Raw genomic sequence first — 17,196 nt, forward strand, 5'->3', positions numbered from 1 at the left:
GCCCATGCCAGCCTGCCTCTACTAGCCAGCACCTGCCAGGTTCTGCTTGCTGATCTTGGCCAGCTCATGAGTGGCATTGAAAACATTTAAGGCCACAGCCACATAGGGTTTCTATCCTGCCACACGGCATGCAGCCGTAGCTGTTCATCAGCTTAGACCTGGGAACTAGCCTCAATGTTCAAATCCCCATTCTGCCTCTTCAGCAAAGTCTGAAAACCAGTGATTCCCGCAGCACAGCCACGTGGGGACAAAACACAGCTGTGTGGCTGGAGGCTGGGGAGCCACACGTGCCGAGAACATCATCATGAATTAAAGGTGTCATGGTTACTGGTGACTGCAGGAGATGTCGCCAGTGAAGTCGCAGCGGCTTCCTAGTGGACAGAGAGGAATGTGCTGAGGATTCAAGATTCTGGGGTTCAAATCCCAGTTCCACCATCTGCCACACTGGGATGCTGGTGCACAACAGCCTCCCATGCCTCAGTTTCTCCTGTAAGTCACCAGGCAGAAGAAGGGTCCTGTTGCTAAGGAGAATGCTTGTCTGTGATTGGCGCCCTCTGTTCTGGTCCCACTTGTAGCATCACCAGCTTCCTACTGTTCACCCCAATCTTACCTTTCTCCCATGCAGAGACCACCCTCTGGGACCCTGCAGGGCCACTCACCTGGGCCCGCTGTCCTGGGTCTGCCAGGCATTGCCAAACTCAGCATCATTGCGGGCAGGTGCCCCGCCGGGCAGCACTTTGTCGTCGTCGGGGTCGTTATTGAAGTTGCCGCAGAGGCCACACAACCGGCCCCGGTACTCTGGCCCCACCCGCAGCAGCAGTGTGTGGCGCCCGCTGAAGTGCACCTGCAGCCTGGTCCCCACCTGCAAGCGCACCTGGCCCTGCTGCCGCCACATGTGGGCCTCAGCGCCCAGCTGCACTGGGAGGCTCACCACCTGGCCATCCACCTGGGGGCGAGAGGCTGTCAGGGGTCACCTCCTACTCCCCATTCTCCTACCCCCGATGCTGGGTTTGGACTGTGCATGCCCAGATCCACCTCTGTAGGCGCCATCTGGCCACCAAACCTCACACGTCCTCAGCTTAGCAGTGCCTTTCTCTTCCTTCTCCCTCCCTCGTTTTCGCCTCCACAACCGTGACTCACAGCTCCATTTGTGTCCACGCCCATATCTAGCCCACACACACACACACACACCCCTGAACTTGAACGTCCCACAATTGCATCCCAGTACAGATTTGGAGAGGACGGAGAGGTACTCTAGAATTCCCATGTCCAAAGCTGAGCTGCGGAATCGCCTGTCACCCCCACCCCCGGCCCCTCTCCGAGCAAGGACAGCGTCATGCTTCAGGCTGCCCAGGCCAAAGGACAAGGCATGGGAGAAGCCACCCTCTCTCCCACCAGGCACCTGCTCTTCCAGCTGTTTTCCGAATCCTCCGTGCCTCCCACTACCCACTACCCTCTCCCAGAATCCAGCCACAATGACTTCCAGCCTGGGTGGTCCCAGCAGCCTCCCCTCTATCTGGTCCCTCAAGGTGTATTGTTGGAGAAACGCTCCACGGAGCAAAGGTTTGATGAAGGGGTGGGTTGATGGAGGGACCACTCAAGGAGTGGAAGGATAGACGGCTAGAGGAATGGATCCACCCCTGGATGGAGATGAAGGGGCTGATAGACGGCCGTACAAATAGGTGGGTGGGAAATGGGTTGCTGCAGGGAGGGGTAGATGGATATGCAGTGGTGAGATGGATGAGGGTGAGAAGAGGGGCTGGCCTAGATGGGACTTAGGTGGCCCTGTGCCCCATCACCTGGACTTGCTGTCCTCGCTCCAGGACCACGTGGGTCTTCAGTCCAGGCCCGCTGAGCTTCACCTCAGCACGGTACAGAAAGGACACTCGGTGACCACGGAAGTTCCTGTTGGAAGCCTCCACGCTGAAATTCAGGCCCCCGGGGGCAGGCTCCGGGCCGCAGGAGTGAGCCAGGTGATACGAGCAGGTGCCTTGGAAGTGGGCAATGGCCCCATCGAAGGTGAAGTAGTGAGGGTCCCCAGTGACCACGCAGGTGGCCAGCGGGCTCTGGCAGCCCAGCCGGCCAGCCCGCAGCCCACAGGTCTCCCCGGCAGGGCAGCGGGCTGGGCTGCAGCGGAAATGCCCGGGTCTTTCACAGCTGCAGCGGCGGGTACATCGGTTTAGCCACACCAGTTCTCCTACCTGCCGAGAGAGAGGCCAGATCTGTAGCCGCTGCCCAGCTGGGCTGACCTGACCCCTGAGTGTCCAGCTGGGCAACACCATAGTGCAATGGGGAGAGTATGGTTTGGGAGTAAGAACTGTGCATCTTACAGGGGAGCTGGGTGCATCTCACAGCCTCAGTGCCCTCCTCTGCACAACGGGACAACAGGAAGGTTGTTGGAGGGTCAGCATGCCCCACACGGGAGGCCTTCAGGTGCCTCTCCAGCCTCTCACCCCCACCCATGAGCAAGCTCTCGACACGGTAGCTGATATGACAGCCTCCAAAAGTGCAACAAATGCTGAGCAACTACTGTGGAGGCAAGGTGGCACATCAGTGACCAAAAACAGCCACTGTCGTCACCCTTGTCCATCACTATATGATGAGAAGAGCATGGCCAGTGGTCCAGCATGCAGTGGCCATTCGTAATCTTACCATCATGATTTGACTACGGTTACCCACATGGAGATGCGTGCCACAATCCATACATTATTAGCATATTTTGCTCCACACACACACACACACGCATAATAGGATGCCCCATGCACTTTAGTTCCTATCTTACTGGTAGTAGCCTGGTACCTGCCATATGATCAAGACTCAGATGGTAGCTCTGACATCGGATTCCAGTGCTGACTGTCGCACCACCGCCAGCAACCACAAAGCACTACAAAGGCTGGGCTGCATCAGCTGGGGCCATTACCATCACCTATGCATTTAGTTGCACTTAAAAGGCACTCAATGATGGTGGCTAATGTAACCACTGAGCACAGACAACATGCTTGGTGAATGTTGCCAGCGGTTCTGGGGCTAGCAGCCGAGGCAGCCCCGTGGCTGAATCCAGGCAGCTTAGATTGGGGAGCTCCTGAGCCCTGGAGTCAGCCTGATCCCAGCTTACCTGATAGGAGCGGCCGCCGTGCACGCAGCCACACTGCTCGGGGGCCACACACTCAGCCCGGGCCCACAGGTGCGTGTTGTCACAGGCGCAGCCCTCCACGCAGCCTGGACGGCCACCGAGCCCCTGCAGCTGGGCAGGGACACAGAGCCGCGCCTGGCTGGGATCTAGACAGAGCTGGTAGCGGCTGTGCTTTGGACACTGGGCAGCTGAGCAGAAGGGAGAAATCCTGGGTAAGGAGATGTCACTTCTGCAGGTGTTTGCTCCACTTCCCCACCCCAGGATACGAGATCCTAGGTTCTGTCCCCCAGACATGCTGCTTAAGCCCTCTGGGGCCCGGTCTCCCCACCCTCCACGTGGCCCCTGTCTCTCCTATGGGCTCCTCAGTGCTGGCAGTGGACTAGCAGGCTGGGAGGGCACCTCCTGGCACGTGGATGCACCACTGCTGTTCCCAGCCACAGCCTCCAGCTGGCCTTTCCTACCCTGTAGACACTACCCTCCCCCTCCCCCAATCGACAGCCTTGGACAACTCCCTCCATCTGGATCTAATCTATGTGAGATTGGGACATGGTTTTAGGAGGGTCCTTACCCCCAGTAGGGGCTTGGGTGGCTTTTGCTTGCACAAGGGAGCTGCGAACATGCGTGCATACACAGAGAGAGAGAGAGAGAGAGAGAGAGAGAGAGAAAGAGAGAGAACAGGACCTGCTCCCTTGGTGCCCTAGTGTCAGAACCGGCCAGGGACTTCTGCGAGGCGGCCTCTGAGGTCCTGGCCAACTCCAGCATGAGAGGAACAGCACAGGATGTCTTGGGACAATCAGAACTCACGGTACAAGCCAGCTTCTTCGTGGGGACAGGCAAGTGGCACCCATCGGGTTGGGGGTGAGCAAGTCACAACAGCTATTTTCTTTCAGATGTATTTTTGCTTACTTGAAAATCAGTTACAGAGAGAGAGAGAAGAGATAGCGAGCAAGAGCTTCCCTCTGCTAGTTCACTCTCTAAATGGTTGCAGTGGGTGCAGGCAGGCTGGTCTGAAGCCAGCTTTTTCCAGGTCTCCCCCTTGGGTGCAGGGGCCCTTGTCACCCACGTGGGAGAACAGGATGGCATTCCAAGCTCCTGGCTTCCACCTGGGCCAATCTTGACTGTTATAGCCCTTCGCAAAGTAAACCAGCACGTGGAAGATCTCTCTTTCTCTGTCTCTCTCTTGCTCGCTTGCTTTGGCTCTACCATTCCAATAAATAAATAATTCTTTTAAAAATATTTGTACCAAAATACAGCCATTGGCCCTCTCTTGTAGGGTGTTTTGGTACTCGGAGCCCTCATCCCAGTTCCTGGAAAGCGACATGTGTAACAAGCATGATCCAATGTTAGAGAAGTGGGTACCTCCTGTCACTGACCCAAAAGTCACCTAGCCTGGGGGGAGGGGGCGGGGTCAGAGCAAGCAGCTGAATTCCGACTGTGCGTGGTCTAGTATGTTTGGGCAGAGACTGGGCCAGGCCCTACCATGTCAGGCCTTAGGAGGCGGGTGGTTGGCCAGTCTCAGGTCTGGTTCAGATCCCCATCCGCCCAAGCACCACATACCGCAGAAGGAGGCGTTGCGCCATCCACCGAGGGTGACATTGGCACCTTGGCAGATGGTGGCATAGGCCTGCAGGGCCGAGCAGAGAATGTGGTCACTGCCTCCTGCCAGACACAGGTCTCTGACGCAGCTGGAGATGTAGGGGCCGGGGTCGACCTGTGCGTGGCAGGGGCTGAAGGGTCCCTGGGGGTCGCGCAGCAGCCAGCAGCGCCTCCTGGCGGACACGGCCTGGTCCTGGTCCTCACAGGCGGCACAGGCGGTTGCACAGGCGGCATCGCAGGGCTGGCCAGGCTGCCACGCATGGCCGAGGGGCTCTCCGGGGTCGCCCAGGCTGCCGCAGAGCCCGCAGGTGCGCCCCGCGTAGGGCAAGGGCACCCTGAGGGTGAGGCTGTAGGAGGCGTCAGTGCTGAGCCACAACCCAAAGTCGGAGAGCAGCAGGAAGGAGAGGCCGTTCCAGTGCAGGGCCAGGCTGCCCCCGTGCAGCGTGGCGGGGAGGGCCGTTGTCTCGCCGTTGACCTGGGGAGACGGAAGAGAGGGGAGCGGGGCTGCTGGCTTTTTGCCGCTTGCAACATAGTAGGGGCTCAACTCAAAATGCAGCAGGTGAAAGCTTTAAGCTGGAGATTTTGTGGGAATGGTAAATGAGGTCACAACCATGCACACAGCCCTTGGCAGACACAAGGTGGCCCAACCTGAGGGCCACAGACAGCAACCGTATCCATATCCTGCTCAACATCCAATTCTTCAGGACTCTCTTCTTTTATATATATATAATAATATAATAATATATATATAACTTTAAAAAGATTTATTTGATAGCCTAATGGCTAAATCCTCATCTTGCATCCACTAGAATCCCATATGGGCACCAGTTCACATCCTGGCTGCTCCATTTCCCACCCAGCTCCTTGCTTGAGGCCTAGGAAAGCAGTCGAAGACAGCCCAAAGCCTTGGGATCCTGCACCCATGTGGGAGACCCTTGAGAAGCTCCTGGCTCCTGGCTTCAGATTGGCTCAGCTCCGGCCGTTGCCACCACTTGTGGGATGAAATAGCAGATGGAACATCTTTCTCTCCGTCTGTCCTTCTCTCTGTATATCTACCTTTTCAAAAAAAAATTTTTTTTAATAAAACTTTTTAGAAGGATTTATGTATGTATCTGAAAGGCAGAGTCACAAGAGAGAAATGGAGAGAGAAAAATCTTCTATGTGCTGGTTCACACCCCAAATGCCTACCCTGGCCAGACCTGGGCCAGGCTCAAGCCAGGAGCTTCTTCTAGGCCTCCTTTGTGGCTAACAGGGGCCCAGACACCTGGGCCATCCTCTGCTGCTTTTCCCAGGTCATTAGCAGGGAGCTGGGTTGTGAGTGGAGCAGCCAGGACACAAACCCAGCGTCCATATGGGATGCTGGCATCATAGGGTGGCTTGACTCACTACTCCACAATGCCAACCCCTTTAAAACAATTTATCTGTTCTATTTATTTGAAAGGCAAAGTAAGATGGGGTGAGGGAGACAGCAAGAAAGAGAGTTCGATCTACCCTCGATTGTTTCATCAGCCAAGGCTGGGTTAGGGCAAAGTTGGGAGCCAGGAGCTCAGTCTGAGTCTCCCACGGTGTGTCAGGGGTGCTTTGGGGTGGACGAGTACGAGGACTTGAACTTGCATTAGTAGAAAGCCGAAATCACAAGCCAGGTGCTCCCTAGATGGGGATGCGCGCACACCAAGCCAACTACCCATCTCATGATTGTCCGAGAACATTATCCTCTCCAAGGCTGGATCCACAAGGGTCACAGGAAGTCGAACCCATCCTCATGTATAACCCATGACCGAGACTCAGCCCGTCACCCGGTCCTCAAAGACTGGCTCAGAGAAGCTCATTTGACTCCAGCTGGACTTTTTCCAGAAAGAGTTTCTCCTGCCTCCCAGGGGCCTTTGCCTCACTGCCGGTCAACTTTATCCTCGCTCGCTGGGGTCTGATCAGACATGGGGGACACCAGAGCTCAGTGCTGGGGCCGGACCAGACACCTTGTCTGAGCAGCCTGAATCTGGGCACCTGTAGATTTTTTTTTTTTTTCAATTATGCACATCCCCAAATTCCTTTATTTCTTAAGTTTACTGGAGGTGCATTTCTGTCATGCGAAACTGAAAGCGTGTGAGAGATAGCCAGACAAAGGGGACAGTCAGAGTTGCAAAAGCTGAAGCCATGCAACTTTGGGAAGAGGTCCCGGTGTTTGGCCTGGAGGCGGGGAGCGCGAGGATTCCACATGCCATCCAGGTGCCCTGCTCACCTGTGCCATGCCCGGGCTGTCCCTCTGCAACTGGACCAGGGTCCCATTCACCCGGATGGAGACTGCTGAGATGAGCATGAGGGGGCTGTGTGACCTGTTCTCCTTCTGCAGCTCCACCTTGAAGAAAGGCAGCAAGCCGGGGGCGCCGCAGGACTCCGCGAGGACCGAGGCACAGGTGCTGGGCAGCGCTACTGGCCTCCCGTCGAAGGCGATGATGTGTGCATGTCCGGCCACCTGGCAGGTGCCAGGGGAGAGCGCGTGGCACCCGAAGACGCCCCTGAGGACCCCGCAGCGCTGCCCGGGCCCACAGGAGTGCGGGGAGCACCGCACCATGCCGGTGGAGGCCTCACAGTAGCACAACCGCTCACAGCGCTCCCCTGCCCAGAAGATCTCTCCCGGCAAGTAGTAGCGCCCCTCCAGGGAGCAGCCGCACTGCGTGGGGGGCACGCAGTCAGTGCCACTGAGCATGAAGCCAGGGTCACACTGGCAACCCTCCTGGCATGGCGTGGGACAGCTGTCGGGCAAGGCAGGTTCAGCGCAGGAGCTGGGGCAAGAGGAACCGCAGAGTTCATAGTGGCTGTGGGGCGGGCAGGCCAGCTCTGGGGAGAGAGAGGGAGACACCAGGTCATGACCGCACTCCTCCCAGATCAAACTCTGCATCCCACTGCCTCCCCAGTGCCCAGCACACGACAGGCCTCCATGAGCATCTGCGGGGAAAACTGACGGAGGGACCAAAGCTTGCTCAGGAGCATGACCCGCCCTGCTTTCACTAAGTAGCTACTATGCGCCTGGGGCAGTCTGCGGCTCCAATTGTCCCCTGGCCTGACTGAGCTGCTGTGCTGTAGCAGGGATGGACCAGCAAGCGCAGAAATAACAAAGGATTCATCAAATGGGAGGAGCTGAGGGCTGGGGCCACATGACCGAATCTGGCTCCATACTAGGCTGCTCCCAGTATAGGGGACTAGGAGGCTTCCTGGAAGAGGTGACATTGGAGCCAAGCCCTGAGTGACAGGAGGAGACAGACGTGTGATAACTGGGGAAGGGAGCTTCCAAGCACAGTCCCCACTCCCTGGGGTGGGAACGAGCAGGGGATGTCGCACGAGTGGCAGAGAGGTCGGTGTGGCCAGTGAACCAAGCCACGGGAGGCTGAGGGGCAGCCAGCACATGGCTGGGATCTCACTGCAGAGCAGTGGGGCTCCAGGGCTGGAGTTAGTCAGGAGACAAAAGACTGCTGAGTTCCACTATTAGAAACTCCATGTTTGCGACACAGTAATGACCCTGACACACCACAGAAGCCATACAGTGCTCTTCTGAGAGGAGTATGGGGGTGGAGGGGTCCTGGGCATTTGGGGTCTCGAGGTCCCAAGATAAAAATTCTCACCCCTTGTCCATGGCTGAAGCTTTGCCAGCCTAGTTTGGGGCACTGCCTTGGCATCATCTCTCACTCCCTGTCAGGGCTGCCCGTGCCCTCTGGGCTTCTGAGCAGCTCGCTCCTCCTCCGTGCTTTTCTGCAGGACTCTGGCCTCGGGTGGGGCGTCTCCTTCCTCCTGGGCCAGCCCTGCCCCTGGGCCCTGAGGGGAACCCTGGACCTAAGCTTGCCCATCACAGGCCTGACCGCTGCTTCCTCACCTCTGAGAACAGCGCAGCCCACTCAGACACATGAGGGCGGAGTCTGGGTCTTTCTCAGTCACTGCTGTGCTCCCACCTCTCCCAGTGCCACGTGCAGGTCTTGAGGGAAACCCACCCCCCAACTACCGTTCCCCAGCACTGCCTGGCTGTGTGCTGGGGACACACCCACCAGTCCCTTGCTCTCTCTGCTGGTCATCGATGGAATTGCCGCTCTCCCACTCAGCAGGTGCAAAGGCGAATCAGCAGCCAGCTGAATGCAAGAGGGGCTGAGCTAAGCACAGGATTTCCCCCAGGGCTCGGCCTGACTCAGGATCCTGACTTCTGACCTGGAACAGGGCAAGGCTGGAACCATGCACTGCAAAGATCAATTTAATAGCTGGTCCTTATCATTCACCGTGGTGCCAAGAACTGTTCAACTGTCTGATTCTCACCACGGCCCCCGTGGAAAAGGAGGCACCACTCTCATCATCCTTGGGCTGCTTGTTCAATGGGAAACTGAGGCACATAAAGGTCGGGTGGACCCACAAGTGCCCACAGATGACTTCTGGCCATGCCAGTCTGCAGTCAATGTGGGGCAGTTCCTGCTTTAACAAATAAAATACAATGGAACAGGAAGTGCCTGAGTGTGCTGCTCTCAGCTGTGTTACACGTGTGCACAGATTGGGATGGTCAACACAGTAGTGGGGGCCCAGAGACCTCCACCATCCACTGGTGGGATCCTGTGTTGGTGTAACAGGGCACAGTGACAATACAGAGGCAATGACGGCCACAGGCTTTGAGGTACGAGAGAGGGAACCTGTATTACTTGGGGACAAAGGGAGGTGGGACGCCATACCCTCTGCCAGGTAGGAATCCAAAGAGTCTCAAGCAAGCAGGAGAGATGCAAAACTCACAAGGGACATGGCCCGCTCACAGTGGCTTTGAAGGTGGAAGGAGGGGCCAGAGGCAAGGCAGAAGGAGACCCTAGGGGTCAACAACACAAGTAGGGGGTCTCCATCCTGAGCCAGCGACCACAGGAGGCTCCTGGGACCCGCAGACACTGTCCTGTGCTGGACCGAGTCCCTGTGTGTGGGGTGACCTTGTCTGGACCCGGAGCCAGCAGGTACACAACATCCCAGGGGAGGTGGGGGCAGGAAAGTCAGGGACAAAAACCAGTACGGAAGGACTTGAGTCTCCCCTGCAACCCCCAAGGGTGGCTCGGCCCCGTCTACACTTGGACCTTAGCCTGGCAAGACCCATGTGGGACCTCCAACCCACAGAGTTAGATTGCTCAAACTGTCACATCTGGGGCAATTTCTTACAGCAGCAATCAAACTAAGCCCCAAATGTGCTGTATCCTCTACCACGAGCCTCCCTCAGGAGTATCTGCAAGATTGTTTTACGCTCTTGACAAAAATCGCTTGGCGAGGGGAAGTGGACATTTGTTCTTTGGGCCCCAGCCAGTACCCATTGCCTACTGCCAGCCTTGCCTCACCCACTGCCAGGCATTCTCCCCTGAGATCCTGTGGGGGTGCCAAATGGGTCCTAAGCCCCTGGTCACAGCATGAGCTGCCCATCAAAGCCACCAAGACACAACTGAACTTGTCCTGGCACTTCTAAGACCCACCGGCCCCTCTTCCTACGGGGCTGAAATCTGAGTGGTTACGAGGTCTGGAGTTGCTCTGTGCGCATGGGCCTGTCCTGGACCCACACACAGCCTCCAAGAGGGCCAGAGGCAGTGAAGCCAGGGACTGACAGCCACATTTAAGTGCCTGATGGTGCCAGGCCTGAAATAGCCACCCTGAGAACATTCATTATGCAAACCGGCAAAATTGGATTCTGAAAGCAGCCAGCAGAGGAATGCCAGCCAGCACACCTGCCACACTGCCCTTGTAGGTGCCACTCACCACAGTCTACCAGGTGTCTCCAGGGCTGCACAGGGAGGCCGTGGCGCTGGCACTGCTGGGCATAGCTTCCCAGCACCTCGCACAGGATCTGCCGCGAGCCCCCAGTGGCACAGAGGTCATGAACACAGTTTTCCATGTGGACTTGGGCCTCGGCCGGCTCATCGCAGGCCTGGAAGGGTCCATCCCGGGCAGCCAGCAACCCGCAGAAGGCCAGTGATTGATATCGGCCTCCCGTGTCGTGCGGGCATAGAGGTGCGGGGCCTGTGACCCAGCAGCCGGCTGGGGAGGCTGGGTCCTTCCAGCTGAACGCAAACGCCTCAGCATCGTGCAGGAGGGAGCCATTAGGGGCGCGGAAGTCATCCCGGGGGTCCCCATTGAAGTCCCCGCCCAGGCCGCACAGGGCACCCGCGTAGGTCTCTGGCACCATAACAGACACGTGGTGGCGCCAGTCATAGGAGACCAGGAGGCCGGTACTGGTCTGCAGCACCGCCCCGGAGCCGCTGAAGTAGACATGCACAAGACCTCCAGCCAGGTGCAAGGGCAGGTGAGCCAGAGTCCCGTTCACCTGCAAACACAGGGCAGACTGTGACACCATCAGACTCACCCAGGCATGGCGGTGGTTTCCCTGCTTGCCTCTCAGAGACTACCCCCTGAACTCCCCCCAACAGCTCCAGGATAAGACTCCAAGCCCCCACCCAAGTTTACCTGTACTCTCCCAGGAGTCAGGGCCTCCATCACCACCTTCACCCCGTGGACATCCACCTCTATCTGCCGTGTCCCGGTCACGCTGGCCGTGGGACTCAGATACTCGTTGTCCACCCAGACCACGAAGGCTGGTGCCTCGGGAACGGTGCGACAGGTGCGGCTCAGCACGTAGCGGCAGGCTCCCTGCGCCGTGAAGGCGGCACCATCGAAGGTGCGGTAGTGGGGGTCCCCCGACACCCAGCTGCTGCCTCTGTGGATTTTGCAGTGCCAGGCCCCAGCCCACAGGCGGCACATGGTCCCCTGGGCACAAGTCTGGGGATGGCAGTGTGGTGGCTGCCCGGCTTCCCTACACTGGCACAGCTCGCGGCAGTCGGGGCTTAGCTCCTGTGCCCCCAGGGGCAGGATGTGGCCTTGCCAAGGGCAGCCGCAGGCAGCAGGGGCCACACAGGTGCCACCGCTGGACAGGTGTCCTGCGTCGCACACACAGCCCTCACGGCAGGGGCCACCACAGGCCAGGGCCACCTCCGCGTGGGGACAACTGGCTCTGCAGATGTCAGCACATGTCTCCCAGTGGCTATTTTCAGGACAGGATGGGTCTGGATCAAGGAGAGGGAAAGGGGGCAGGAGAGAGAGAGAGAGAGAGAGAGAGAGAGAGAGAGAGAGAGAGAGAGAGAGATTAGCACCAGTTCCTCTTGAACCCCAAGGGACACGTTTTTGTGCAGTGCACAACCTGTGCATCCCTCCTTTGCTACCTCCCTCCCATCCTCTCCTTCCCAGCAGCTCACCACAGAAGCCAGGTCCACGCCAGGCACCCACGGGGATGTCAGCTGCCTGGCATGCCCGCACGAAGGCAGCCAGTGCCTGACAGAGGACAGGCAGGCTGCCGTTGGTCGCACACAGCTCCTCCACACAGCTGTCCACGAACGGGCCCACGGGGACAGCCGAGGCGCAGGCTGCCAAAGGGCCTGTGAGGTCCAAGAGCCACCCGCAGGCCTGGGGACCTGCATACCTGGCCCTCAAGTGCTCCGGGCAGTGCAGCCATAGGGAGCGGCAGGACCCTGCCTCCTGCCAGCTGGCTTGCAGTGGCCCGGGCTGCAGCTGGGGTGTTCCCAGAGGGGTCAGGACCTCAGGCTCACACAGGCCCCTGGTGACAGCAGCCTGCGTCTCTGGCACGGTGAGTTCCAGATGCCCATCTTGGAGCCACAGTTCAAGGCCAGTGTCCATGGCCAGGCGAGTGGCTGAATCCCACGCATGGACAACAAGGCCGGCCTCGGGGATGGAGAAGGGTGCAGGGAGCAGGCGTCTGTTCACCTGTGGGGCCAGGACACAGCACTGGGAGCGCGGCCCTAGGCAGGGGACAGCTGGGCATGCCCAGAACGCTGGGGGGCAGGGCCCTAGCAGTGGACAGCTAGGTGCAGCAACATATAGGACTGGGAAGGAGGTGTCTGAGATGGGGATGTGTGGACAGGATTCGAGGGCACGGCAGGAAAAAGGTGTGAGGGTGGGCGGGTTCAGGGGTCCCTACCAGGGTCTTGCCAGTGATACAGGAAGTGAGCTTGCTGGCTGAAGGTGAGCCTGGGGAGGAGGGTCGGGCTGGAGTGGGGAGGGGAGGAGCAGGCCAGAGCTGGGCATTGGGGAGGGAGCAGGTCAACACCCCAGGTTGCTGTGGCCATGGCCCCCAGTGCTGAGGGCAAATGGAGGGAGGGGTGGGGTTTAGCTGGTGGCTGTTGGAGGGAGGGGCACTGGAGCGGGTTTGCGGCATCAGGGAGCACAAGGGCTAGGGAGAGGTAGTAGGCTTTGTGGGGACAGTGGGTTGGGGAGCCTGGGGGTCCCATGAGGTCATCTAGAGCTTGATCAGCAAATTAGAAGGTGGAGGCTAAAAAGGGAGTTCTGTAGCAAAGAGAGACGGGCAGGGGAGGGTGGCTGAAACCCTGGAGGGCTACACTGACAGACGAGGCAGGACCTATGCCAAAGACATCCCCCAGGGGGCTCCATCCACCCGGACCACCATACATCTCTTCATATGCCCCCCATGAGTCCCTCTGTCTCCCAGCAGTTAGATCAATCCCACCGGATACCCTGCGTGTCTGGCCACCCGCCCACCCGCTCCTGCTCCATCTGTCCACCTGTCATTCTTGCTGTCCATTTCTCTGACTGTCCACCTGCCTTTTGCTCCTCAGTCGTTCACTCTTCCTGTGGACACTCTCTGTGATCGCCCGCTCCTCTGAGTGACCAGCCCCTGCGCTACCCTCTGGCCTGGACCCTGGTCACACTCACCAGTACGTGTCCTGCTGGGCCGTCTGATTTCACCACCAAGTCTTGGCCAGACACCAGCAGTCGCACCAAGATTGCTGGCTCCGGGGTTTTTCCACCCAGCTCCACCTCAACCCGGACGTCACCAGGGAGTAGGGCCAGGACGAAACGGCAAGGCTGGAGCCTTAACTGCCCCCCAGTGAGGGTCTGCAGATGGCCTTGGGGGCCCAGACGGCAGGAGGGGCCACGAGGGGCCTGGCAGCGCTGGAAGGGGTGTGCAGGTACACAGCGCTGGCCCACCAGGCAGCCCTCCGGCCAGCACCGCACCTGACCTTGCTGCCCACAGTGGCACCGGTGGCTGCAGTCACTGCTGTTCCAGAAGGAGGCCCCAAGGGGCAGGAACTGGGCTGTGAAGAAAGAGGGCAGGGCCTTGGGGGGCTGGTAGGGGGTGGCTAGGGCAGGAGGGGACTGGCATACCTGTGGACTTGGCCCTGGCCCTCCCTTATCCCACAAATGCCACCTCACCACGATAGGCACAGCCATTGGGAACGGCAAAGACGTCTGTGCGGAAGGCCCAGCACCCAGGGACACCCACGTTACTGGTGCCCACGACGTGCAAGATGTCGGCTGTCCGGGAGCCAGGGACAGTGAAGTACTCCCCCTGCTGGCCGCTGTTGAAGCCCGCCTGGCGGTGATTCAAGGACAACATTAGCAGGGCCATCTCCCCACCCCCTGCCGAGGGCTTTAGGCAGCCTCTTCACACACCCCCATCCATGCACCTGCGCAGCGATGCCCCCCAGGCCGTTGTGGGGACTCCCGCCACTGGCCACGCCTGTGGTCCACTGGATGTCATCGTAGAGAAACAGCGCCCAGGAAGTGCCATTGCTCATGGCCAGCACCAGCTGGAAGGTGTTCACCTAAGGGGGCCGGGGGAAGGGAGCTAGACTTTGGGGCCTGGTCCCACAATACCCCCTGTGGCCCATCCAGCTGTCCTGTCGCCCGGGGCCCCTGGCCATGAATGGCTTCTTCCATCAGAGTCCATGTGACATGGTCTTCCCTTCTGCTTCTCTCTATGTATCTTTCTCTTTCCTCACCTGGGAGCCCAGAGACCCATAGAAGGGGATTTGGTCCCAGGTGGCCATGAGCAGCGCATGGGGGCTGTGAGGGCCACCAGGGAAGGCAGTGGCTAGGTCCTCAGCCACACGCTGCAGCAGCTCCGGCTGGCGGCTCTGTCGGTACCACACGTGGCCTCCACTGGTCGTGGACGCATCAGCCCAAAACGGGGCCACAAAGGCCTGGCCTGTCTCCAGAGGAAACGCCTCGGGGGTGAACAGGGCCACTGGCTCCCCAAAGGACACCAGTCCATTGGTGCAGACCTGGCAGGGGCGAGGGAGGGTGAGTCTGGGTGCAGTGTGTTAGGGGAGGAAGGGGTGTCATTGGTCAGGGGGCAGGAGAGACAGGGCTACCCCCAGGAGGACAGAGTGGGGAGGGGAGAAGGGAGGAGAGAGCTGGGCTTGGGGCAGGGAGGGGAGAGAGCATGGGGGGCAGCGGTGGGGGTGGGGACAGGGGTGAGGGCTCACGTAGGCCGTCCTGTGGGGGACCCTGAAGAGCGTAAAGGGTTCCAGCAGCTGTAGCGCGTCAGAGCAGCCATCGTCCTCAGGGGCCAGCACCTCATCACCATGCTCCCGCCCGTAGGGGTACAGCAGGGGAACTAGGGGGACATGGAGACCCCTGAGGCCCCTGGAGTGGGTGCTCCCTTCAACCCTTTACAGCCTTTCTGTCCCCCGCTCCAGGCTGGGGAGAGCGCTCCTAGCCTCACCTCCAGGCTCCTTGCTCCAAATCACTCCAGGGCTCTGCAGGGCTGAGGGGACAACAGCAGCTCAGGGCCGGGACCCACCACCTGCAGCCAGCCCCCTGCCCCAATACATGGTCACTTACCCACCAGCAGTAGCCACAGCAGCCCCATGGCTGTCCTATCTCCTGCTGGCCAGGCTGGTTTATACCCAGGGCCGGCTGGGGGCCCTTGCAAGGGGGCGGAGTAGGACTAAAACTTAGCCCTCTCCCCAACCCTCCTCCAGCTCATTGTTTGTGGTTCCAGGGGGTCTGAGAGACTCCATACATCCTGGTTCCCATCCGGTTTGGGTGAGGCTGAGCCAAGTCTGGAAATGCAGGGTGGGGCCAGGAGGGGCCAGGTAGCTTCCAGGGCTTCTCCAGTGGCCGTGCGGTGGCCATGAATGCTCAGGGTCACGGTGGGAGGATTGCCCACCCACTCTGTGAGCACAGCCTGTGCCTGTGGCAAGGCAAGGCAAGCCATGGCTGCAGAGATGGGGGCCCTGGCGAGCTGGGTAGCTGCAATCAGCAGGTGCCCCTCCTGCTGGGGCCTCTGCCAGTTTTCTTCCCAGCAAGTTAAACATTAATGTCCATCCTCCTGGGGAACTGAGAGGGAAGCTCGGGGCCTGGACTTGTGGGAGTGGAACTGGGAACTCCTAGCTAGAATTTTGGGGGCCCAGGATGCCCACAGACAACAGGATTCAGCACTGTGCACCTGAGTAAACTCCCAGGCAGCTCAGAGCCAGGCAGCGGGGCACCCAGGCCACCCCGATTTGCACTCTCCCTCCCTACCATCCTACCACCACCAAGCGGCCCACCTCACTTCTCCAATACCCCAAGGACTCTGAATTAAGGTCTCCCATCTTTGTCCCCAGTGCACCAGTGTCTGAAGAAATAGAGTCCATAGGCAGCCCAGAGACCTCCCCTTGCACCCCCACAGAACCCAAGGAGGGCAGTACCCCGGCTGGCCGGCAAAGGGGGTCCCCTGAGAACAGGTACTGCAGCCTCTTGGCATGAGGCCAAATGCCATGCCCACCTCTTCCTGGTGTGTGCCAAGATTTAACCAATGGCTCCTGCTGGGCGCATAAGTTCCAGGGGACTACAAGAGGGCCAAGACCAGCCTTTATTTGGGGAGTATTGCTGATCTGATTTATGTTGAGAAAAAAATATGCATGTCACTATCGCTCCCTAATAGATGCAGAGTCCCAGGCATTCAGGCCGTCCTCTGCCACTTTCCCAGGTGCACCAGCAGGGAGCTGGGTGGGAAGTGGAGCAGCCGGGAATTGAACTGGCATCCCCACGGTGCTGCAGGTTTATCCCTCAGTGCCGCAAGGGTCATCCCAAGACAAGAATATTTTTATTAATAAGAAGTGCTTATTATTTAATGAGGTAAGACGGGTGTTGTGGCTGTGTGCTAATTCTGTCTTAGAATAAACCACTGAGATGGGAGAACAGCTCTGAAACTGCGTGAAATCCCATTAGCACTGTCCTTTTATGATGCACAGCTTCAGCAGGCGCACCTGCAGCGGAGGCCTTGCGGAGGGAAGCAGTCCACAGCAGTGCCCACTGAGGCCTTGCAGGCGACTCTGACAGCAGCCTGGACTCTCTGACCTGCCCCCTTGGAGAGGTGGGAGGCCTGTCCTCTTCCAGATAGTCCAGGCCACTGACCGCAGCCTTGCTTGCTGGGGCGCAGCACAAGTGGGGCCAGGGAGCAGGAGAGTGGCTCACAGGAGCCCCACTGGGAAACATCCTGAGGGAGCCAGGCTGGGAGGAAGTCCCGGCACCAGTTGAGAGGCAGAGTGGGAGAATGACCGCACTGCTGCGTGGAGGCAGGCCACGCGGTGGCTGCCCTGTTAGTGCGGGTGCTTCCGGAGACGCACCACACGAGCGGTATTGGTCACTTTATCTGAACGCAGAGCCAACGG

This window comes from Ochotona curzoniae, unplaced genomic scaffold (genome assembly GCF_017591425.1).
Source record: "Ochotona curzoniae isolate NIBS_2020 unplaced genomic scaffold, NIBS_Ocur_1.0 contig_2699, whole genome shotgun sequence".
Classification (NCBI taxonomy): Eukaryota; Metazoa; Chordata; class Mammalia; order Lagomorpha; family Ochotonidae; genus Ochotona; species Ochotona curzoniae.